Here is a 23,315-nt window from a genome sequence, read left to right on the forward strand (position 1 = left end):
CTTATTCGTTATAACTCGGATTTGGGCTTATAATATATTGTTAGAAATCTATTTTCAAGCCCCATCCAAATATTCAATAATTAGACCTAGATTATAGACCAAACTAAACTGGACTAAATGTTATTTTATAAAAAGGACACGAAATGAATGATTTTAAGGGACACGAAATGAATTATTTTGGGTTTAAAGGCACGAAAAGAGGAAAATAAGTTATGGTTTGGAGAAATGGGATAGGAATTGGTTTGTTTACGAAATGGAAATATGGATTTAATCACTCCAAAGATTAAATACTCAACCCGACCAATAATGGCGATGAAAGGTTGTTCATCATCGGGTTTGGTTTTGGGGAGACATTTGTAGGTGTCTACACTTCTACAGAGTTCTAGTTCTCTTTCCTTGTAATCAAGCTTTCTCAATAAGATTTCATTTCTTCTAACAGAAGCAATGAAATTAGAATTGAGGTTTTTGAGATCATTTTTCAAATTGTTGACTAGTTTCTCAATTTCAGAGTCAGCAGTAGCTACTTGCTTCCCTTTTTTAAGTTAAGATAGCTGAGCTTGTAATTATGAAATGATTCCTCTGTATTTATTTACAAGTTATTCTATTTCAATCTTAGTAGTAGCTTCTTTTGTCTTGGATGAGTTTAAGACCCTGAATCTCCTGAGTGTTATCAACAAGTATATTTGTCCCTAAGACACTCCCTTTCATTGCCTAAACACACATACTTAACCGGTCTCTTACTTCTAATAGATTACTTACTGATTTATATTTTTAACTAATTATTTTTCTTTACTGAAGGTTTACTTTGTGATTCCTCCTGGTGCGGAATATGACAACCAAGCTCTCAAGCGTGCTAATAAATGTTAGATACAATTCAAATACTCTCTGAAACAGATTTATTACAAGCCATTAGAGAAAAAATTGGATGAGATTTGTAATCATGTGCCACATGGAATGACCAGTAGTAACTAGCTTAAGTTGGTGAAATATTGGTATTCGGATTACGGGAAAGTAAGGACAATATTTAGCTTACTGTTTACCCTATTAATATTAATTAATCTCTAACTAAAAATTTGAAAATGTGAGTGTAGACTATGTCAGCATACGGTAAAAAAGCACTCGCTTCTCAGAATCAGTTTCATAGATCTGGCTCTAAAAGTTTTGCAAACCAACAATCTAATTATGTATGGAATATATATGTCATTTTATATTTACTTAGGATGTTAGTAAGAGAAAAGCTAGGTTATATGCGGTATATATTGTTGTACATATCTATAATGCTTGTGTTGCTTTATTATTTATAGGAAGATGAACATGGACAGAAAATGAGCTTGTTAGCACTGTGAATTAAAACCCATACGGGTAAACACGGAAGCTTTCTTTGTAACATAGTCACTCAAGATTTTTTGGTATGGTTTTGTGACAGATTTCTGGTATGATTTTGTGCAGATTTTGTGGTATAATTTTGTGCAGATTTTGTTGTCTTACATTACTCCTTAATGTTGGTATCGGATGATGTTAAAGCTAAGGTTGAAGAGTTGAGGATGATGCACCTTAAGATGTCTGAACAAGAGCTCAAAGATGAAGCATTTCAGCAAATTATGTATCGCGATTAGATTCCCGATGAATAAGCTCCTAAAATGAGCTTTTTCAAAAAGAGCTTATTTAATGGAATAAGTTCTTTCAATAAGCTTAGTACCAAACACTTGTATTAGCTTGTTTGACTAGTCAATCAGCTAAAGTTAGTCAAATAAGCTAATATACCCCTAATAAGCTAACTACCAAACAGGGCCTAGGTTATTTAATATTACGTAGTCAATAAGCTATTGTTGATCAAATAAGTTAGTTAAAACATAGCCCTAGTAAATTTTTGTTTGATTGAAGTATGTGATTATTTTTTTGGTGAGAAAGTGGGCTGAGGCAAGCCCCTATGTACGGGACCATATAGTCCAAGTTGTTTACTCTATTGTATATTTCGTATGTAACTATATAAAATTATTAAACTACTACCTTAATTTGTTTCGTAATATCTTTAACATTACCTTAGCACACAAATTAAGGTAACTTGATAAACGAGAGAGATTGCGTGAGAAGATGGTCATCAAATACGTAGAATTATATTAATGTGAGATATATAACTGTAGTTATCGTTAAAAAAATAATAATAATAATAATAATAAAAAATAATAATAATAATAATAATAATAATAAAAAAAAAAAAAAAAAAAAGAGAGAGAGAGTTACAATAACAATAAGACAACAAATATCATAGTAATCCTAAAAATCACCTTTTTAGACATCAAATTGTCATTGTGCCCTCATATGGATAACCCATAAGGCCTATGCTTTAAGTGCATAAAGTAAAGTCTGGACATTGACGGACAAGGTTATTATTAGGGTTCTTGGTCCAAATTTGTATGCTTTCCAATTATTTCATTGGAGATACAGAGAGAAGGTTCTTAATTGAAGACCTTGGTGTTTCGACAACATACTATTAGTGCTAAAGAAGGTAGAATGGGATGAACAACCGGAGCAGGTTGCACTCTATCATTCACCCTTTTGGGTTAGAATCAAGAACCTCCCTTTCAACTGTAGAACAGATGCTGATGTTCGTGAATTAGTGTCATCAATGGGTGACATCTTGGAGATTGAGGAAGATGCCTTAGGGTTGGAACGATTCCGCAGAGTGAAGGTTTCAATCAATATTTCAAAACCCCTCCGCAGATTCCAGCGAGTCCGAGACAAGAGTGGGAAGGAAATTTTTGTGGAATTCGCTTATGAGAGATTGCCTTTTTTCTGCTTCGTTTGTGGAGTGATAGGCCATGCCGAAAAAGATTGTGTCATGGTCTCTGAAGAGAACAAGAAGAAGAAACTGGGTTGGGGCCGTTGGCTCAAAGCTTCACCGAGAAAGGGAAGAATGAAGGAAATTGAAGAGCTTGATGCTGTCTTGTCTACCTGAAAACAACTTTTTGTTACAAAGGAGGAAGAGCAGAAGGTAGAGAACGAGGAGGAGGGGGCTGAGCAAATTATTTTGAGGAACGTCCATGAGAAGGGTCCTATGAAAGGTGCTGATCAAAATAGTGCAAGCGGGTGAAGGAGAAGGACAGGGGAGAAGGTAATCAAATGGAGATGGAGGAAACTACTTCACCAATCACCGCTGATGAGTCTATTTTATACTTCCTCCGTTTTTTAAATATTGCACCACTTGCCTTCTATTTTAGGAAAAGAAATACTTGTGTTCACAGTACAAATACCAAATATACCCTTACTTTTCAGCACTTAATTTTTTTATGTATACCATCACATGGACAATTTTGTATTTTTACCTCTCTCTCTCATTCTTTTTTCCACTACCAAAAATCTTGTGTAAACCTCCTATGGTGCAATAAAAAAAGAACGGAGGAAGTATATATATTTATTCCCCGTCCCACGGTCATATTTGTGCTTATTTGAGCTCTGCGGAGCTATTTTTATTACTAATACACGTTTTCTAGTGTTTTTGTAGAGTTGATATTATTTTGTAGGAATTTGCAGATTTATGATAATTCCGGAGCTTATTGCTCCACTATAGAGATAATGGAGCTGGATCTTATTTTATGACCGGATATTTTAGCCCAAGGCCGAGTTAGAGAAATTTAATCCGGTGATTAAGGGCTCAGTTAAATGAAAGAGATTCAAAGTTCCCGCAAGAATTATGGACCAAGCTAATTGAGGGCTAGGATTTAAGTGAATAATGTTAAAGTCCAAGGCCCAATTCCCGCAAAAGAATCCTAGCTCGCTGACGCTGCCAGACCACGGGCCCGATCGGGCGTGGATATTTCAAGCTATTGTTGCTGCTTTTGGTCGGTTAGGCTTGATGCAGACAGAGCCCAACTTATTTTAAGGGAGTAGTACGTAGGCGTTGAAAGAGTGAATTCTTTAGTTTTAGTTATGTTACTATGTTAGGATTTTATTTCTTTGTTTAGTGGGAATAGGATTAGAAGTTGACTTGATATCAAACTTCTTTTTCTTTTCCTATTTAAATGGAGTAGTAGTAGTACGTAGGGCAAACTTTAGATTAGGTAGTTTTTTTTTATTCTCTTTTCTTTTAGTTTGCTTTTCTTTTCTTCTCTATTTTCACATCAAGATTTATTATTTTGTTATGAGAAACAACTAGTTCATTTGATAAGTTATGAGAAAGAAATAGTTCATTTGATAAGTTATGAGAAAAAAATAGTTTATTTGATAAATAATGTAGGAAATGGGCTACATAGAAGTCATATAGGCCCTATTTGGGCCATGTTGAGTAAAATGCGTTGTTAAACTTATTGAAATGCTATATTGATGTGATTTCTAGCCTTAGACACCTAATATTACCCAACAATGACATGTTATGAGAAACAAAAAGACCATTTCACACGAAAGGTAGAAAATGGGCTGAATAGAAGTCATATGGGCCATATTAGGGCCATTTTGTGTTAATATGCTCTTTTGATGTGATTTCTTTCCTTATACACCTATAACTAGTTAATATTGACATGTTATGAGATAAGTAAAGTTCATTTAATAAGAAATGTAGGAAATGGGCAAAGTAAAGTCATATAGACCATATTCGGACCATTTTGAGTAAAAAACGTCATAAACCTTAATAAAATGCTCTCCTATACAATTTTAGGGCTTACACACATACAACTACCCAACATTGACATGTTATGAGAAAGAAATAGTTCATTTGATAAGTAATGTAGGAAATGGGCTACATAGAAGTCATATAGGTAATATTTGATAAAATACATATTGTTTTGCCTAATTAATTAATTTTAACATAATGTTTTTGTATTTCAAGTTTTGCAAGGTCCAAAAGGATGGTCTGTTGACAATCACGGAGCTTAATGAAGTTCGTGACATGTTGGCGTCTTTTATCACCTTCAACATGTAAATGGCATTGTAATTGTAAATTATTTATGTTAACTTTTGAACTATATAACTTATTATTCATTATATATTTACTTACTATTATTTGTATATGTAAGCAACTTTTTTTTTGTATTGCGTTTGGGAATATTTATATCTATATATATAATTGAATTCTTGTTTTTAATATTATTTTTGTATCTTATTGTAATAATTAATAATAATATTATTATTAGTTAATATAATAATAATATTATTAATTATTATATTTAATATAATTGCTGGAATTACAGGTTATTATTATTGCTTGAAACAGGTTTTTTTTTTAAATATTATTGCACGAAAATCGGAAAAAAAAAAATTATTTGGTGAATAGGCACCGGTTAGGCACCAACCGGTGCCTAAAATAGCTACCACCAAAAAAAAAATGGCGGGAGAGCAGTTAAAGGCACCGGTTAACCGGTGCCTAATTGAACATATGGCACCGGTTAACCGGTGCCTAATTGGGTATATGGCACCGGTTTTGAACCGGTGCTAAAAAGTGGGTTTTCGGCACCCCCCACATAGGCATCGGTTCAAACCGGTGCCTTAGACCGGGTTTGAACCGCTGCCAAAGCCCTTTTTTCACCTAGTGTTATTACTTTAATACTATTATTTTCTTCATCTTAATTCTTGCTTTTAATCATACTTTCTTTAATTGCTTTAATTAGTTTAGTTTTAATTATGTACGAGTAGTTTATTTCTAGGGTTGTGGGGATCCATAAATAATATGAAGGGGTAATTTATTATTGTTGTTTGTCAATGCTTGATTAATTTCCTATTGATTGATTTAATGCTATGCAACTAGATTAGCGCTGGTCTTTTATGTATGAGTTTAGCAATATTGATTCGAGATTCGAGAGATGAGAATTGATATTTAGGCCTAGTTTCAATAGGCAGGTTAATTTATAAATGGTTAAGTCGAGATTCGAGAGATGAGATTTAATACCGGTAGATTAATTCTGTGATTGTAATACGTAGCGAAAACCCGTTATGATCTGGTTTTGATGCATTGATGATTGACTATTATGTTTTACCCTGAAATATTATTTATTGGTGAACCTATGCCCTAGGTCTTTTATTCATTGATTTTCTCTATTCTTACTCTTCCCTACTTTACTCTCCTTAGCTTATATACCTTTTACAATAATAATTTGGTTACTTAATAATTTAGATTATAATAATTAATTAGGAATAGAAAGACTAGTTTCCCTGTGGATTCGACCCTACTTCCCTATCTACATTAGTTAGAGGATTTAGGAATTACTTTTGATTAGGTGATACGACTTTAGCTTGTCAAATTTTGGTGCCGTTGCCGGGGAAACAGTTTTATTTTTATTTCTAATTATTATTAGAGTCTAGATTATTTTTTAAATATTTTTTTTAATTTTATTTTTTTGTATGAGTTGAAAATATCCATGCTTATGCCACTAAAAGAATTATATGATTTTTATGCAGCACCTTAATACTGTCTTTGTCAATATCGTCTTTGTCATGAAAATCTTGAATGCCCTTATAGTGAGTTTTTTGTGCGTGCTCCGGATGATTTTAGAGTCTTTCCATATACATATGATCATATTCGGAAACGATTAGTTGCTAATGAAAGTTATTGGAAGGCTCTTGATGAAAAAGTCTATGGACACTATAATAATATGAATGTTATCGAGGATGAAGAACCATCGGTTATAGAATTTGTGGTTGAAAAATCATTGGTTGACGAATCGTTGATTGAAAAATCATTAGTTGTAGAAACGATGGTTGAAAATCCCTTTGATGATGATGAGGTTATTCGTAAGGGTGAAATTTTCAAGTCATTATTGGATGATAAAGACAATGACTACCTCCATATTCGCTCTATTAATTCTAAATTTTTAACGGAGGAAGTAGAAGGTTGTGGTGTATTTTCATATCCCTCTTTTGATTTTTCCTTCTACCTTGAGTTCTCTTTACGTGCTCCTAACCTTTTCTTTGTAGGGATTAATGTGCTTGCAATTAAGCCCTATATAGTGTTTAATGAAATGTTTGCAGGAGCGTTTGATAAGTTACTCAAGGCGTTGAATTCTTCCGATTGAGAGAAGGAGTGTGGTCAAGCGGGACCTTGATAAATCGGCGCTTTGCAGAAGGCAACCTGTACTTTATTTTGCTTTTAGTTTTTTCTTATTTTTTTGTGTGTGTGTTTTATTTTATTTTCTTTTAGAGAGGTAAGGAGAGTGTAAATTATGCTTGTGGGAGTTTTTTTTTATGCATATTTTGAGCTAGAGAAGGCTTCATTCACGCTAGAACTGCACTCGTATTCGATCGGGCAGAGCTCGCCCGATCGGGCGCGTGTAGCGTCAGCAAAATTTGTCAACTTTGATAGGCCATAACTTTTGTTTTTATTATCGGATTTTGACGTGTGACCTATTGTTGGAAAGCTATTAAAGTATACTTTTCAATGCAATTAGAATCACTGCATTATCAATTATATATCAAAAGTTATGATCGAAAGAGTACACCTGACTCAAATTTTTCCCACTAACACTTTGTTTCATTTTTGCCCAAATTTGTTCCAAAGAGATGCATTGAAATCCTTGAGGCTTTGGTGACATTGATGTGGTGATGATGAGGAGTAGTCACCTTGACTACTAGCTTCCCTTTAAGATAATGAGGACATTGTCTAATTTAGCTTGGGGGGAGGTTCTCGTGTGCGCTTGGTATATCTTTCACCCTCTCTCTTTTTATTTTATTTTATTTTTTTTTCTTTTGGTGTGCTTAGTATAGATTTTATTGATTTCTTAGGTTAGTTTTATTGCTTTCAAAAATAAAAATAAAAAAAAATCCAAAAATACGTTCTAATGAATAATAAATCATGCTTCCCTGTGTCCCTTCATTGAAAAATTTTCGAAATTCTTTTGATTTTTGGTTATTGATGATAAATATTGTGGATTAGTTGATCATTATTTGATATTTGATTGCCTTGAAACCTTAATATGCGCCAATTTTGCCCAACTACTTGTGAATATGGTGCTCGACTAGTTGATTTGGTGAGGAATGTGTATTAGTTCCTGGTATGTCAATGAATTTGAGTATTGATTTTTAACTTTGAGTAATGTTTGTATGAATCATTATTATGCACAATGAGGAGGAAGAAAGCATTTGTTCTTTAGGTGGCCTTCAGACGATATTAGATACATTTGTTCCCTTCTTTCTACCCATGTTATTTCCTTGACCTTTTGTTGTTTATTAGCCACATTACAAGCCTATTTAATCCCCATTGGTTACTAGTCCCATGCTTGGATTAGGGGAGCTAATAGTTAGTGAGGTGAAGGAGTTGTAGTGTGCTTATTTATTTGCACAATTTGGGTGAATTTGAGAAGTTATTAATTTATTCTTATGTTATGATTGGAAAAAAAATTAAAATAGGTGTTCAAAAATTGAAAAAATTTCCAATGTGAGATATAAAGAAAAAAAAAGAGCAAAAGAAGAAAAAAATATTCCAATGATCAAGTGTTCTAATTGAAGGTTGCTCAAGGAAAAAATAGGTTCAAAGAAAGAAAAAAAGATGATGAGTTTTAATGAAAAAATTCAAAGTTTGGAAAATAAAGTTTGATTATTCACTCAAGTTCTATATTAGTATATTTTTTGTGAGTGATATTGTAAGTGTTGGGATTTAGTTGATATGATTGGAGTTATTTGGTGAATTTTTGGTGGAGTTGAGTATGTTGGAGATGTTTGGTCATTACTTGTTTTTTACCTTGGTTTTATTAGGATTTGACTCCCTTAAGCATGGCTTTACTCTCACATTTTCCCAAATTTATCCTACCTTTTACCCTAGCCTTACATTACAAGCTTTAAAGACCTTCCGACCGTTGTGCATATAGTTGTATGAATGTGAAAGTGTTGTTTATCAATGCAAGTTATGATTTGACATATTTCGGTCGACTAGTAGGTTGATTGTATATCTTTTTAAACACACGAGAGTGTGAGTTGGGAGGGCATTGTTCACATATAAAGGGGTGGTTGGAGAGCGATCGAGTACATCTTTTACTCGCCACATAAATAAGAGTTGGGTGTGTGAGTACTAGTCTTGAATTCTATATGCTCTTGTGGTTTGCTCTATTTGACAATTGTTATGGAAGATTGGTAATTGGATGGATTTGATTGATTGACTTTGATACATGTTTGTCAGATTTACCTTGAATTATATTTATTGATTTAAATTACTTTTGGAGTGAAGTATTGATTTATTTATTCATTGCTTTTCTTAGGGACAAGCAAAGGTTTGGCTTGGGGGAGTTTGATGAGTCTATTTTATATATATATTTATTCTCCGTCCCACGATCATATTTGTGCTTATTTGAGCTCTACGGAGCTATTTTTATTACTAATACACGTTTTCTAGTGTTTTGTAGAGTTGATATTATTTTGTAGGAATTTGTAGATTTATGATAATTCCCGAACTTATTGAGCCACTACAAAGATAATGGAGTTGGATCTTATTTTATGACCGGATATTTTAGCCCAAGGCCGAGTTAGAGAAATTTAATTCGGTGATTAAGGGCTCAGTTAAATGAAAGAGGTTCAAAGTTCCCGCTAGAATTATGGACCAAGCTAATTGAGGGCTAGGACTTAAGTGAATAATGTTAAAGTCCAAGGCCCAATTCCCGCAAAAGAATCCTAGCTTGCTGATGCTGCCAGACCACGGGCCCGATCGGGCGTGGATATTTCAAGCTATTGCTGCTGCTTTTGGTCTGTTGGGCTTGGTGCAAACAAAGCCCAATTTATTTTAAGGGAGTAGTACGTAGGCCTTGAAAGAGTGAATTCTTTAGTTTTAGTTATGTTAGGATTTTATTTCCTTGTTTTAGTGGGAATAGGATTAGAAGTTGACTTGATATCAAACTTCTTTTTCTTTTCCTATTTAAGTGGAGTAGTAGTAGTACGTAGGGCAAGCTTTAGATTAGGTAGTTTTTTTATTCTCTTTTCTTTTAGTTTAGTTTTCTTTTCTTCTCTATTTTCACATCAAGATTTATTATTTTGTTTTCTTAATACTATCATTCTCTTTATCTTAATTCTTGCTTTTAATCACACTTTCTTTAATTGCTTTAATTATTTTAGTTTTAATTATGTACGAGTAGTTTATTTCTAGGGTTGTGGGGATCCATAAATAATATGAAGGGGTAATTTATTATTGTTGTTTGTCAATGCTTGATTAATTTCCTATTGATTGATTTAATGCTATGTAACTAGATTAGCGATGGTCTTTTATGTATGAGTTTAGCAATATTGATTCGAGATTCGAGAGATGAGAATTGATATTTAGGCCTAGTTTCAATAGGCAGGTTAATTTATAAATGGTTAAGTCGAGATTCGAGAGATGAGATTTAATACCGGTAGATTAATTCTGTGATTGTATTACGTAGCGAAAGCCCTTATGATCTGGTTTTGATGCATTGATGATTGACTACTATGTTTTACCCTGAAATATTATTTATTGATGAACCTATGCCCTATGTCTTTTATTCATTGATTTTCTCTATTCTTACTCTTCCCTACTTTACTCTCCTTAGCTTATATACCTTTTACAATAATAATTTGGTTACTTAATAATTTAGATTATAATAATTAATTAGGAATAGAAAGACTAGTTTCCCTGTGGATTCGACCCTACTTCCCTATCTACATTAGTTAGAGGATTTAGGAATTACTTTTGATTAGGTGATACGACTTTATCCTGTGAATCGCCTGATCACACTGCTGGGGGTGGGGGAAACCTCTGTAATAAACGTAGGCATGAACCTTCGATTTCCTCTGACCCTGAGAATACTCTGGGGAAACGTCTTAAACAATCCCACAACTCGAATAATGATTTTTTTCCGGCGGAGGTTGGCTCGACCCAACCCCGCCAAGCATTATGAGTCTACTTTGCTGGAACTGCCGGGGGGTGGGCAATCCCCGGTCAGTTCGTAGACTCCGTAAATGGAGCAATAAACATGCCCCCGAATTGATTTTCTTTTCGGAAACTATGATAAAAAAGAATGAGGTGGAAAACTTAAAAGTGCATTTTGGTATAGGGAAGGATGGTGGTATGTGTGTTTACCGGAGATCTGGGTTTAGTTGCACGATTATTTCTTATTCTCAAAACCACATTTGCTGCGAGATGAGAAGTAAGGGGAAGTCTTGGAGGTTTGTGGGCTTATATGGGTGGCCAAAAGAGGAGTAGAAGTTTAAAACGTGGAACCTTATAAGACATCTTTGCAATGACACGACTCTGCCAATAATTTTTGGGGGTGATTTTAATGAGATTTTATGGCATGGAGAGAAGGAGGGAGGAGTTGATAGAGTAAGAAGAGAGATGGAAAATTTTTGGGGTGCTGTGAGTGAGTGTGGGCTCAAGGATCTTGGTTATGAAGGGGTGTGGTTCACTTGGGAGAGGGGCAAAACACAGGAAACAAGGGTGAGGGAGAGGTTGGACCGTTTTTCAGCATCTGAATTATGGCTGCGTTTGTTCCCTAACACCACTGTTATGCATCTGCCGCGCTTCAAATCAGATCATACAGCCATTCTGGTAAAAAAGTATGCAAGAAGCAGTCTAAAAAGAAGAGAAAAAAGGGGTTTAAGTTCGAGACCTCGTGGTTGTAACACCCCCAAATCTCCCTCTACGGAAATACTAGTATAATACGTATAATTATACCGTAGAGATAGACTTGGGCGTATTACCGCCGCGTGATTACGCAAGGCTACTCAAAATACTTAACTCAATTACAAAACTTACAGCGAAAACTCAATTTTCTTTTATTAATACTTATAAAAATAGTAACATTGTTATGAGTGCTCAAAAATAAAGACAAGACCAACATTCCTAAACTCGGTGAAGCAAATCCTTGGACTCCCATATGCTCATTCATGACTCCACCTGAAAATAGTCAACACTGCTTACCATTACGGTAAACAGGGCGAACCAAAACAAATAAGAAATACGGATTAACAAAATATGCTAAATACGATAAGTGCAAGATAGTGTAAACTCAATTTATTTGCAAACATGCTTTTAAAACCAATTCCAATAATTAATCCAATAAATTCAAAACTCATTATTCCAAAACCGATTCCAATGATTCAACATTTAAAATAATAGTTAATAAAACCAATTCCTTTATTAAGAACCAATTCCTTTTAATCCAATTCTTCACCCAAGTGTGCACACCCCCCAAGCTAGTCTCCTTATATTACAAGGCTATTCTTGAGGAAAGACCCGTTCATACAAAGTCCAAGGCCTTATCAATAAACCAAATCCGCATAGTGGGATTACTAACATGCTTATAAAACATTAATAATAATAATTCAATGGTTCAATAAATCCTTTTAATATCCAATAGTTCCCAATATTATTTAAACACGATAAGTAATCCAAACCATTCAAAACATGATTTAAAAATCAATCATTTAAATACTTTTATTAAAATAAATACCTTCAAACATAATTTATTTCAAAATTAATTTAATTCAATCACCAATCAAATCATGTAAAACATGTTACTCAAACCAATTATTTTCAAAGGTATCTAGCCACCTAAACATACCTTGATCTTTGCTAGAAAAACCACACAAAAAGAACCTCAAGAACCTTGATTGAACACACCCTACAAATAAAATATAAGGTTCACAAATAATTAAAATAAAAACTCCCAACTATATGTACATGAACCTTTCAACATAAATATTATTAAAAATATGATTTTATATAATTAAAACTACTCATAATAATTATTTATAAATCCCCCATAATAATAATAATAATAATAATAATAGTTGACTAAGAGAAGAGAATAAGAAAAGATAAGAAACCAAGGAAAAGAGAAGAATTGGATTTGCGTTGGAAAATAAAGGCAGAACTTGCAGAGGCTATAACTCCTTCGATATAACTCCGAATTGGGTTATTCTAAGCCTAACCTCAATAATGTTTCGAGAGGAACAATCTTTTGTGAAACGTCAATACCCCAAAAACTGACCAGAAGTGCCAAAAACTGGCTTCAAAGGTAAACGGGATGATTTGTGTAAAAAGAGGAGAAGAAAAATAGAGAATTGGTGTGAATAAGTGGGAAGAATTGAGGGTCTATTTATAGTGTTGAGGGTGTAGAAAGGATAGAGCTTAAGGTGTGATATGATTACTAGAAAATGTGATAAGTTTTTGGGGTTGTTAAGGTACTTGAATCAAATTAAGTCTAGATTAATAGTTGGGTTAAAAGATAAAAAAATTTAAATGGATATACATATGGTTGGGAGAAGAAAGATAGGAATAAAATGAGATAATGAAGAATATAATTAGAGGATAATTTAAAATATAATAATTAACAAACTAAAGTGATAACAATCACTCTTCAAAACTTGATCAAATCACGTTTCACAATTATTATCTTTTTTTAAATATAAAAACGAAAATAATAATAATTGAATAAATAAATATTTTAGATAATATAAAATTAGTTAAATACATGATGTATATTAGATATTTCTCTTGAAATAGTTAGTATAATAAAATATGGACCGACCTTAAACAAAGATAATTAAACCTATATTATAAATTTAGAAATTTGAAAATAATTAATTATCCAAATGATTAAATACTTATATTTGGCGCCAAAATTCAAATATTATTTTGGCTCCAAATAATGAATTTACTAAAATAACCTTTTCATAAAATAATTCTTAATTAATTAATTAGAAAATATGTATGAAAATACGGGGTATTACAGTGGTTGTTAAATGATAATTGTTAACAAGATGTGAAGGGTGCTTGGGAGTCCTCGATAGGCCTCTGATAGATAGGATTGCTGCTATGGGTCGGAAACTGATCAGCTGGAGTGGGGCAAAGTATGACAATATTGGAAAACAAATAGATGATGCAGAAAAGCTCCTTCAATTGGCGCAACAAAAACCAATCACTCGTGAAAGCTGTGCTGAATGCAATATGCTAGAACAAAAACTTGCTGATTTGGGTGAGAAACACAAAGCCTACTGGTATATTCGTTCCCGTGTCTCAGAAGTACGGGATGGTGATAAGAATACTAGTTACTTTCACCATAAGGCATCCCAAAGAAGGAAGAAGAACATGATTGAAGGATTATATGACGCTGATGGTGAGTAGAAAACGAGTGAAGAATGCATCGAAAAAATTGTATGCCAATTTTATAAGCAACTTTTCTCTTCCTCTGTCCCTTTGGAGGAGGACATACACGAGGTTTTGTCTCACGTGGATCCGGTCATAAGTTCTGAGATGAATGCAGCTCTGCTTCGACCTTTTACCAAAGATGAAATTTATGCAACCTTGTCTCAAATGCGCCCGTTTAAAGCCCCGGGCCCTGATGGTATGCATTCTATATTTTACCAACGATCTTGGCATATTATTGGTGATAAGGTTTTTAATTTTGTTAAAAATATCTTGCATGGTGTTTCCTCTGCTGGCCCTATTAACAATACTAATATTGTTTTAATCCCGAAAATTAAAGACCCGACTTCTATAGCAGAGTTTAGACCCATTGCCTTATGCAATGTACTCTACAAATTTGTGTCAAAGGCAATTGTTCTCAGGTTAAAACATATTCTCTCTGAAGTCGTCACTGAAAATCAGAGTGCTTTTGTTCCCGGGAGATTTATAACTGATAATGCACTCATAGCTCTGGAAATTTTTCATACTATGAAGAAGAGAAGTAAGGGGCGGAAAGGGTGGATTGGAATGAAACTGGATATGAGCAAAGCTTATGATAGGGTTGAATGGGGATTTCTGAAGCATCTGTTGCTCACCATGGGTTTTGATGGCCGTTGGGTCAACTTGATTATGGACTGTGTTTCATCTGTTTCTTACTCTTTCATAATAAATGGGGGTGTTAGCGGCACTGTGACACCCACTAGAGGTCTCCGCCAGGGGGACCCTCTCTCCCCGTACTTGTTTATTCTGGTCACTGATGTGTTTTCTAGAATGATTCAGAGTAGAGTTTGGGAAGGGAAGCTTCATGGTGCCAAAGCAAGTCGGAGGGGGCCAGAGATTTCTCACCTTTTGTTTGCTGATGACAGCTTACTTTTCACACGAGCGATATGACAGGAATTCGAAGTGATAATTGAAATTCTCAACCAATATGAAGTAGCATCCGGACATAAAATTAATTATGACAAGTCGAAAGTGTCATTTAGTAGAGGAGTTTGCGAAGAACAGAAGGAAGTGTTGTTGAGTCTCTTGAAAATGCGGCTTGTTGACAGACATGAGAAGTACTTAGGCATTCCCACGTTCATGGATAGATCGAAAAAAGCTCTCTTCGAGGCGATTTTGGACAGAATTGGAAAGAAGCTACTAGGATTGAAAGAAAAACTTCTGTCTCGAGCCGGGAAGAAGGTGTTACTTACAGCTGTGATCCAAGCTATTCCGACATACCTCATGGGTGTGTATAAATTTCCAGAAGCTGTTCTACGAAGTATAAATTCGGCTATGGCTAACTTCTGATGGGGTCAAAGAAATGGTCACAGGAAAGTGCACTGGCGAAATTGGGGTGAGATATGCGAGCCCAAATTTTTTGGAGGTTTGGGGTTCAAGGACCTCTAGGTTTTTAATGACGCTCTCTTGGGTCGGCAGGCTTGGAGATTAGTCCGGACACCAGAATCCTTATTTGGGAGGGTTATGCGTGCAAAGTACTACCCCAATCGTTCTTTCTTTGAGGCTAGTTTGGGCCAATCCAGTAGCTATTCTTGGTGTAGCATATGGAGTTCGAAAGCGCTGGTCAAAGAGGGGTATATATGGAGGGTGGGAGACGGGGCTAATATCAATCTTTGGCAAGATCCGTGGGTAGCTGACGAAGGGGGCATATTCATTACCAGCACTGCCATCGATGGGCTTGGAAAGGTGGCTGACATTATTGATGCAGATTCTAAGGAGTGGAACGTCGAGCTATTAGAACAGAGTTTTAACGATCGTGATATAAGGTGCATACTTGCTATTCCGATCAGCAAGCACAATCACAAAGATTAGATCACTTGGGCGTTCTCCAAAGATGGTGAGTATTTTGTAAAAACCGCTTATTTGTTAGGGAAGGGATGTAATTTTGATAAATTTCACAAGGCATTTGTGGAGATTTGGAGCATGGATGTTTTCCCCAAAGCACGCCATTTTATGTGGTATTTGTGTACAGGTACTCTCCCAGTTAAAGGGCTGCTGAAATACCGTCATATGGTGGAGGATGACGCTTGTCCTTGGTGTCAAGAAGTGGAAACTTTGGGCCACGCTATCTTTGATTGTGCAAGGGTGAAAGACCTATGGTTAGACAGTGGCTGTGAGGCTATGTGCAAGTGGGAGGTGGAAGAATATATGTGTGATTTGGTGGAGTCGTGGAAGGGTCTAAATGCGAAGCTTGTTCAAAAGGGTGTGCTGCTTGCTTGGGGTATTTGGCAAGAACGCAACTTGAAGGTTTTTGAGGGGTGGACAACTCCTAATGAGGTTCTGCTCAATAGGGTGTTAAGGTGGGTGGACGAGGTGGGTAAATATTTGCAGCGCATCTATACAACAATGAAGCAAAGAGGACCTGCAATGAGCAAGATTTGGAAAGCACTACCTGAAGGTTTCATTAAGCTGAACATGGATGCGTCACTTGCTGTTGAAGGCTGGGTTGGGCTAGGAGTGGTTGCGAGGGATGCTGCAGGAAGGGTCTTATTTGCTGCCACCAGAAGGGTACGGGCTTACTGGCCACCTGAAATTGCTGAGGCAAAAGCAGTGGACATGGCTCTCAGGTTGGGAAAACAAAGAGGTCTCGAAGATATCATTGTGGAATCGGATTGCCAAACGATCATTAATCGTCTCTCAAAGAATGCCTTGTACTACACTAATTTAGACTCGATTTTAGGAGATATTCTAGTATCGAGCACTCATTTTAAGTCTGTCACATGGTCCCATATTTAACTTGATGGCAATTTCGTTGCGCATCACCTTGCTAGATTAGTTCCTTTTGGCACTGAACAAGTTTTGGAGAACCATCACCCCAATGAGGTCTCCCCGTAGGTACTAATGGACACTTTGCCCCTTAATTAATACTACCTAGCAAGACTTCCTTCAAAAAAAAAAAAAGAAAAAAAGATAAGGTTTACACTTTTATGATATGAATCAAATTATGCATACTATATATTTTAGTAACATTATATACAAACAAAAATAAAATATATAAACTTTTAAATATATCGGATGTACAATAAATATTGTACATCCGTTATAAAGTTATCTTTAAAATGAGAAAAAGTTACCCTAATATGAATAAAGTTACGAAGTATTTATGTTTATTGATAAAAGTTACTCAAAAAATTATAAAAGTGAACCTTGATGTATAGTAAATTATTGTACACCGAATGTAAACAAAAGTTATCATAAGAATATTATGAAACAAAGGCAATACTCGTAAACAAAGGCACTCATTCATTGCTGCTTATCAATGATTTTCTTCCTTCAGTTTTTTGGGCATAACATATCTGATTTCATCCCCCACTTTACGCCATTTTTCAGCCTTTGTGCACAGTGCAACGCACTCATTGTGGCTTGTTAAAAAGCCTTCATTCTCAAATTATTAGTATCAGCATTAGCATAATCTACAACTCCATATGCCAAATTGTCAATGCGTACCTCTAGAACAATCCACAATAGTTATTAAATCTCCTCTACATTATTTTTATAAAGTTCTTTCAGACTTTTTTTTTTTTTTACTTACAAATATAACAATCACCTAGTAAAAATTGACATGTAAACTTACATTCTTACAACCACAATAGATGTCAAATGTACCATAATAGTCCATTTTGTTGTTAAAGTATGTAAGTCCATAAAAATATCACATCTTTATAATCCAGGTATGGGTATTGTTTGATGGTACTATACATTGTCTAAGTCATTTGTACTGTAGTGTATGTGACTAGATAACATAATTGAACTAACACCTCTAATTCATAACATCTTTAACATTTACTGTTTGCATAGGTGTTAATATAAATGTGAGAGACTGAAAGTATTAAGTTTGCTGAGATGTATAAGTAAAAGTGTATAAAGTAAGAGAGACTAAAAGACTGAATAAACAAAGTGTAAATATTATGGGGTAAAGATTAATAACGTAATAAAAAGAATTTACCTATGATTAAAATATGTTAATACGGAGTAATGTATTAAGCAGATCAAGAAAAGTACAAAACAAAGTAGGTTTTTAGAACATTATTTAAACAAGGGTACGTAAGAACACGTATGGGTTCAGCTACTAGATCTTGAAAAAAACGAATAGATTTTCTGTAAAAAAAATAATAATTTATAAAAGGTTAAATATTAAATTATGCGCATAAATATAATGCACAACATGTGGACTGCTGGTTAGAGCATTACTTTTAAGGAGAAAAGTCAGGGGTTTGAAACCCACAAACCCCAAATCTCGGTTTTTTTTTTCCTTTTTGTTTTTTTTTTGTTTTTTTTTTTACAAAAAAAACTTATCTCAAAATCTCCAATTCCCCCCAAATCCCAATTATACGAAGCATCACCCTCACAGTCTAACACCCTTCAATTCGTGAACTTCTTTTCATATCTTGAAAGTTTGTATCTGTTCTTCAATTTAAGTTTAGCTTTTAATTTTTAATTTTATTTTTAAGTTTTAAATTATTATTGAATTCAAAATTTGTTATATAATTATATTTTTAGTTATACTGTTAATTGAAGATTTGAAGTTGTGTTGATTGGAATTGTAAAGTTGTTAATTAATAAATGGGTATTTGGGTAAATGATGTGAATTGTGAAAATGTGATATCAGAATTCGTGAAGTAGAAAGTAGAATGTTAATGTGTATATATTTTGGAATTGTGTTTTATAGTTTGGAGATGAAAGGATTAGAGTATTTTTGGAAAGAATGTGTGTCAAAATCGCAAAAATCGTATAAAGTCGAGTTTAATTGTAATTTTGTTAAACTGTTTATTGTGTTTTTATTTATTTATTTATTTTTATTGTTGTTGTACATGACATATATTGTGCACACCCGAATTAGCAAATGCAAATTTTATTTTGAATTATATGATACTATTTGATATCCGGTATTTGCTTGGAGAGTCCGAACCCATAACAAGCAATTCCTGGAATCGCCATTGATAGAACACTCGTAAATTTGGAAGAATTTGTCTAGAGTTGTGGTTGAAACGCAGCAATCAGTAATCGAGACAAATCAAAAGGCGTTAGATGAGAAAGGGAAAGGGAAAGGGGGAGCAAAAACATATCAAGCCTAGTACTTGATCTAGTTTTAGCACATTCCATGTTTTGTGTTTATAGATGGTGTGGCCGTGTGGGCACACTTAGCCACTTTCATTATATTCAGCTTCAACTCTAAGTTTCCTTGATGATCTAGCTAGTGTCGTTTCACTCCTTTGTAATTAGTTGCTATACTTTCTATTTTATAGATTTAAATAATGTATTTATTTGTGTTTGACTAAATGAGGTAAATATCATTAGTTAATATTAACTAGATTAAAACTGGTAATAAGTTGTTTTTTATTTATTTATTTATTTTTTTTTATTTTTTTTAAATCTAACTAAAAAAAAATGTACTTCATACAATACAATACAATACAATATATATTTTCAAAAAAATGTGCAATTATGAGCAATACAATTAAAAAAAGTTTACACTATGCATAGCTTAGTCTAATGATAAAATTTAATTTGTATGATTAGACTAAAATTTAATTTGTATCGCACAACCATAAGGTGGATTCCCGTACCCGTCCCTCCTTCCCCCGCGACCCTACTTTCAATGTGCCAGCTTGGTCTTTTGGGAAAGTTTGCATTTCACAGCCAAAAGATTATGGGATCAAACCCTACTAGAGACATTTTGGGGTGGGATTCCCATACCCTTCACCAACTCCTAAAGTGTTTAGCCCATTAACCTGGGTCGGGAGGAAACTAAACTAAATCCATTTAACAGGAAGATTTTAATTCATCTATACTCAATCTTGAGACCATTTTAGAGGATCAATAAGATCTAGAAAATCAACTGAAAACTGAAATGCAACACATTCTTCTGAATAACTTGAGCCTCAAACACAAAGGCAAGACGAGTTGATTCTAGATAAAGGAGAAAGTCATTCTTAGCCTCCACCAGAACTTTACTCGACAGAATATATACAAAATATGTAGATATTGTACAGAATCTGATGGAGAATCTAAAAGAAAATATAATAGAAAGCAGTTTGATAACGACTATCATGCGTAGCTTGGTAGAAGAAACCGCCAGAGTGGTAATTGTCGAGTTAAGAAATTCTGGCTCTATTTATCAGATCAGCAAGCGGTTATTAGACAGGTGGATATGATTATTCTAGATGTTAATGAAACTCTGAACACTACTAGCGTGGCTTTATCAAAAAGTATAGCAAGCGAAGTAGTTACTGAAGGAATTATGTCTTCGTCGTGTGCAATTACTAGATATATAAATGGATCAAATTATGGAGATAATTAAGTTCATACATTTGGATCGTCGTTATATCATAACTAGAGGTACTAACAATCTTTGGGCTAGTAAAATAGACCAAAGCCCACTTGGACAGATCCTATAAGGTCACACAAAGGGCCTAAATTGAGCACGAGAGGACGAGGCCCATGATGGGCCTCATCCCCTATAGTGGCCGGCCATATAGAAGAGGTTGGAGGGTTTTGGGCTTCCTAACCTAGTCTAATTATTATGTGATTATAAATAGACTAGGTGCCTAGGGTTTGCATGACACTATAATTCAATGTATCAGTAACATCAAAACCTGAGTTAGCAAACACGAGACCAAGCCCCTCAAATCTCTCTCTCTAACGGCTCTCTCCTTCCCGACGTCTCTCAAGGTGGTTCGTGGTGTTCAACTTTGTCCATTAAAGGTGGTGATCGCGGTTTCCCCTTTCACTCGACCAATCTAGTATTGGTGGATGACTCGTTCGAAGCTTGTGGACTAAGTAGAGGAGCAACGCTTGGGGCTCTATATTCTCTCCCTTATTTGCCTGTCAAATTGCTACGTGGAATTCACGCTTTGAAGGTATATTTATGTGTCTTGTGTGTTATGCATGCGATCTTGGGATTAGGTGCTTGATTGAATATGATTCATGATTTTCTGCTTAATAGTACCTATAAATTCCGACAGTGGTATCAATTAGCCTCTTGCATGAACGTGCTAGATTATAATAATACGTTAATTTGAAGTCCATGTTAACTTTATAATCAATTAAGAGGGAGAAATTAATTTAATTATGGTTCAATTATTATTTTAATGTGATTAAACTTTTGGAATTGGTTGAATATGATTTAATTATGCTCAAAATAGCCATGAAGAGGACCGAATTAAGCCCTAAAGCATTCGAAATTTTCAAACCCCCTTACCCTAATTTTTGAATTTTTCAAATCGTTTTATGTTTCATAATTTTAATCGGATTGATTTTAAATAAAAATGTTTTGTGTATGATCATCGATTTAATTTTAAGAGTTAGAATTAAATTGGGATTAATTTTATGGTAAACCCTAATTTTAAAGTTGAATGATCAATGATTTAATTTTTATTAGTGGATTAATTTAATTTTGATATAAAGTTATTTTAATTAAATTAAAAACCAAAAAAAAAAAAATTAGGTGGCCGGCAGCCGCGGCTGGGTGCCGCAGCCACGAAAGTTGCCGACCAGGTGGCAGTCCAAGAGGGAGGGCAGAGTTTCGGGTGGCCGTGACAGCAGCATGCAAAAGTTGTACAGCTGCTGCTGCCTTGCGCGGTAGCCACAGTGGCTAGCCAACCACGATGGCCTGCAGCCCAGCATAGCTACTGCCCTTGCAGCAGTGGCTGCTAAAAAATGCAGCCAGTCACCGTGGCGAGCTTCAGCTGGCCAACCACGGTGGCCGGCGGTGGTGGCTTTGGTTTTTTCAAAAAAAAAATTAATTACTTTATTTTAAAATCTTGTTAGATAAATATGATTTATTTTGGGATAAAATAAGATGTTTTGAAAATATGATCTTTTATTTTGGATAAAAATATTTTGTTTTAGGATAAATCAAATCTTACAAAAGTTGTTAAATTTGATATTATCCATATTTAAAGTTGTTAAATTGGTAATTATCCATAATTAAGTGGTTAATTTTTGTTAAGATTGATTAGGATATTCTTAGCATATTCCAAAAGGATAATAATTGAATTAAATAATGTGATTATTCCATAATTAAATTATGATATAACTGATTTTAAAAATTATTTGATTGGCTAGTTAATAGGATAAAAATCTCATAAATAAATTAGGATAATCATGGAAGATTAAATATGGTTTATCTTTCTAGATTAAAATAAGATTTGATTCTCTCTCATGCCTAAATTAAAATATATGATATTTTATAATTGGCCATGAATAATATACAATATTATCTAATTATGATTTAAAATATGAGATATTTTAGGAAATGTGTTGCCTTAATTATGAACATTCGATGTTGTAGTTTAGACAAGCATGTTGAGTGATTTATTATATGGCACTTTTATAATATATGATATTATGTTGATATATATAGACTAGTATGGCCCATAGATTCTAAATACGATATGCGCATCGTGATGTATTTTTGTAATCTAAATACGGTCTGTGTACCGTTTAAGTATTTTGTAACTTTTATTTAAAGTAAATAGATTAGTATTTAAATAGTGTTAGTCCATAGAAGTCCATGAAGTGAAGGCCCAAAGGAGCAAGGTGGATGGAGAACAATGATGATTCAAGTAGGAGCTTTTCATTTCTAGTTTTTTTAGGACTAAGGGGCCATATTATGTCATGCTTTATTGCGTTAGTAGATTATGCATGTTAGATTTCATTTATGTTCATTGATGATGCGCTAGAATTCACTAAACAATCACAACATAATAAATCTAGGTCCAAATAATATTGAGATTACTTTTTCAATTAAAACCCAATAAACCTTTGATATTTATGTCAGGTCATGCCAAAGCTGGGTGTCATTTTATATTTTGGGAGAGTTGGAGTAAATCAAGTTTTACAATTTTGATTGGTGTTGCTCAACAAGGTTACCTAAAGATTTTAGAACCTTGAAGCAAAGGGTAATAATTAAACATGTGATGATTAATTATTCAATCAAGAGTTACAAGAGTTATAATCAGTAAAGAGTTTACTCACATTGAAAATGTAATGGTTGATGGTAGGGCCAAAGTCCGGTCAATTATTGCACGAATAAAGGATCTTGAAATCACTTAAAATTCGATTGGGATAATTCAATTATTGAATAAAGTGCTTTTAAAGTTATCAATTTAATTCGTTTATGGTAATTTAAATTTTAAATTAAACATAATTATTAAACTTTGCCTTACTTTGACATAGATGGGTAGCCGTAGCAATG

The sequence above is a fragment of the Chenopodium quinoa genome, unplaced genomic scaffold, assembly GCF_001683475.1.
Source record: "Chenopodium quinoa cultivar QQ74 unplaced genomic scaffold, ASM168347v1, whole genome shotgun sequence".
Classification (NCBI taxonomy): domain Eukaryota; kingdom Viridiplantae; phylum Streptophyta; class Magnoliopsida; order Caryophyllales; family Amaranthaceae; genus Chenopodium; species Chenopodium quinoa.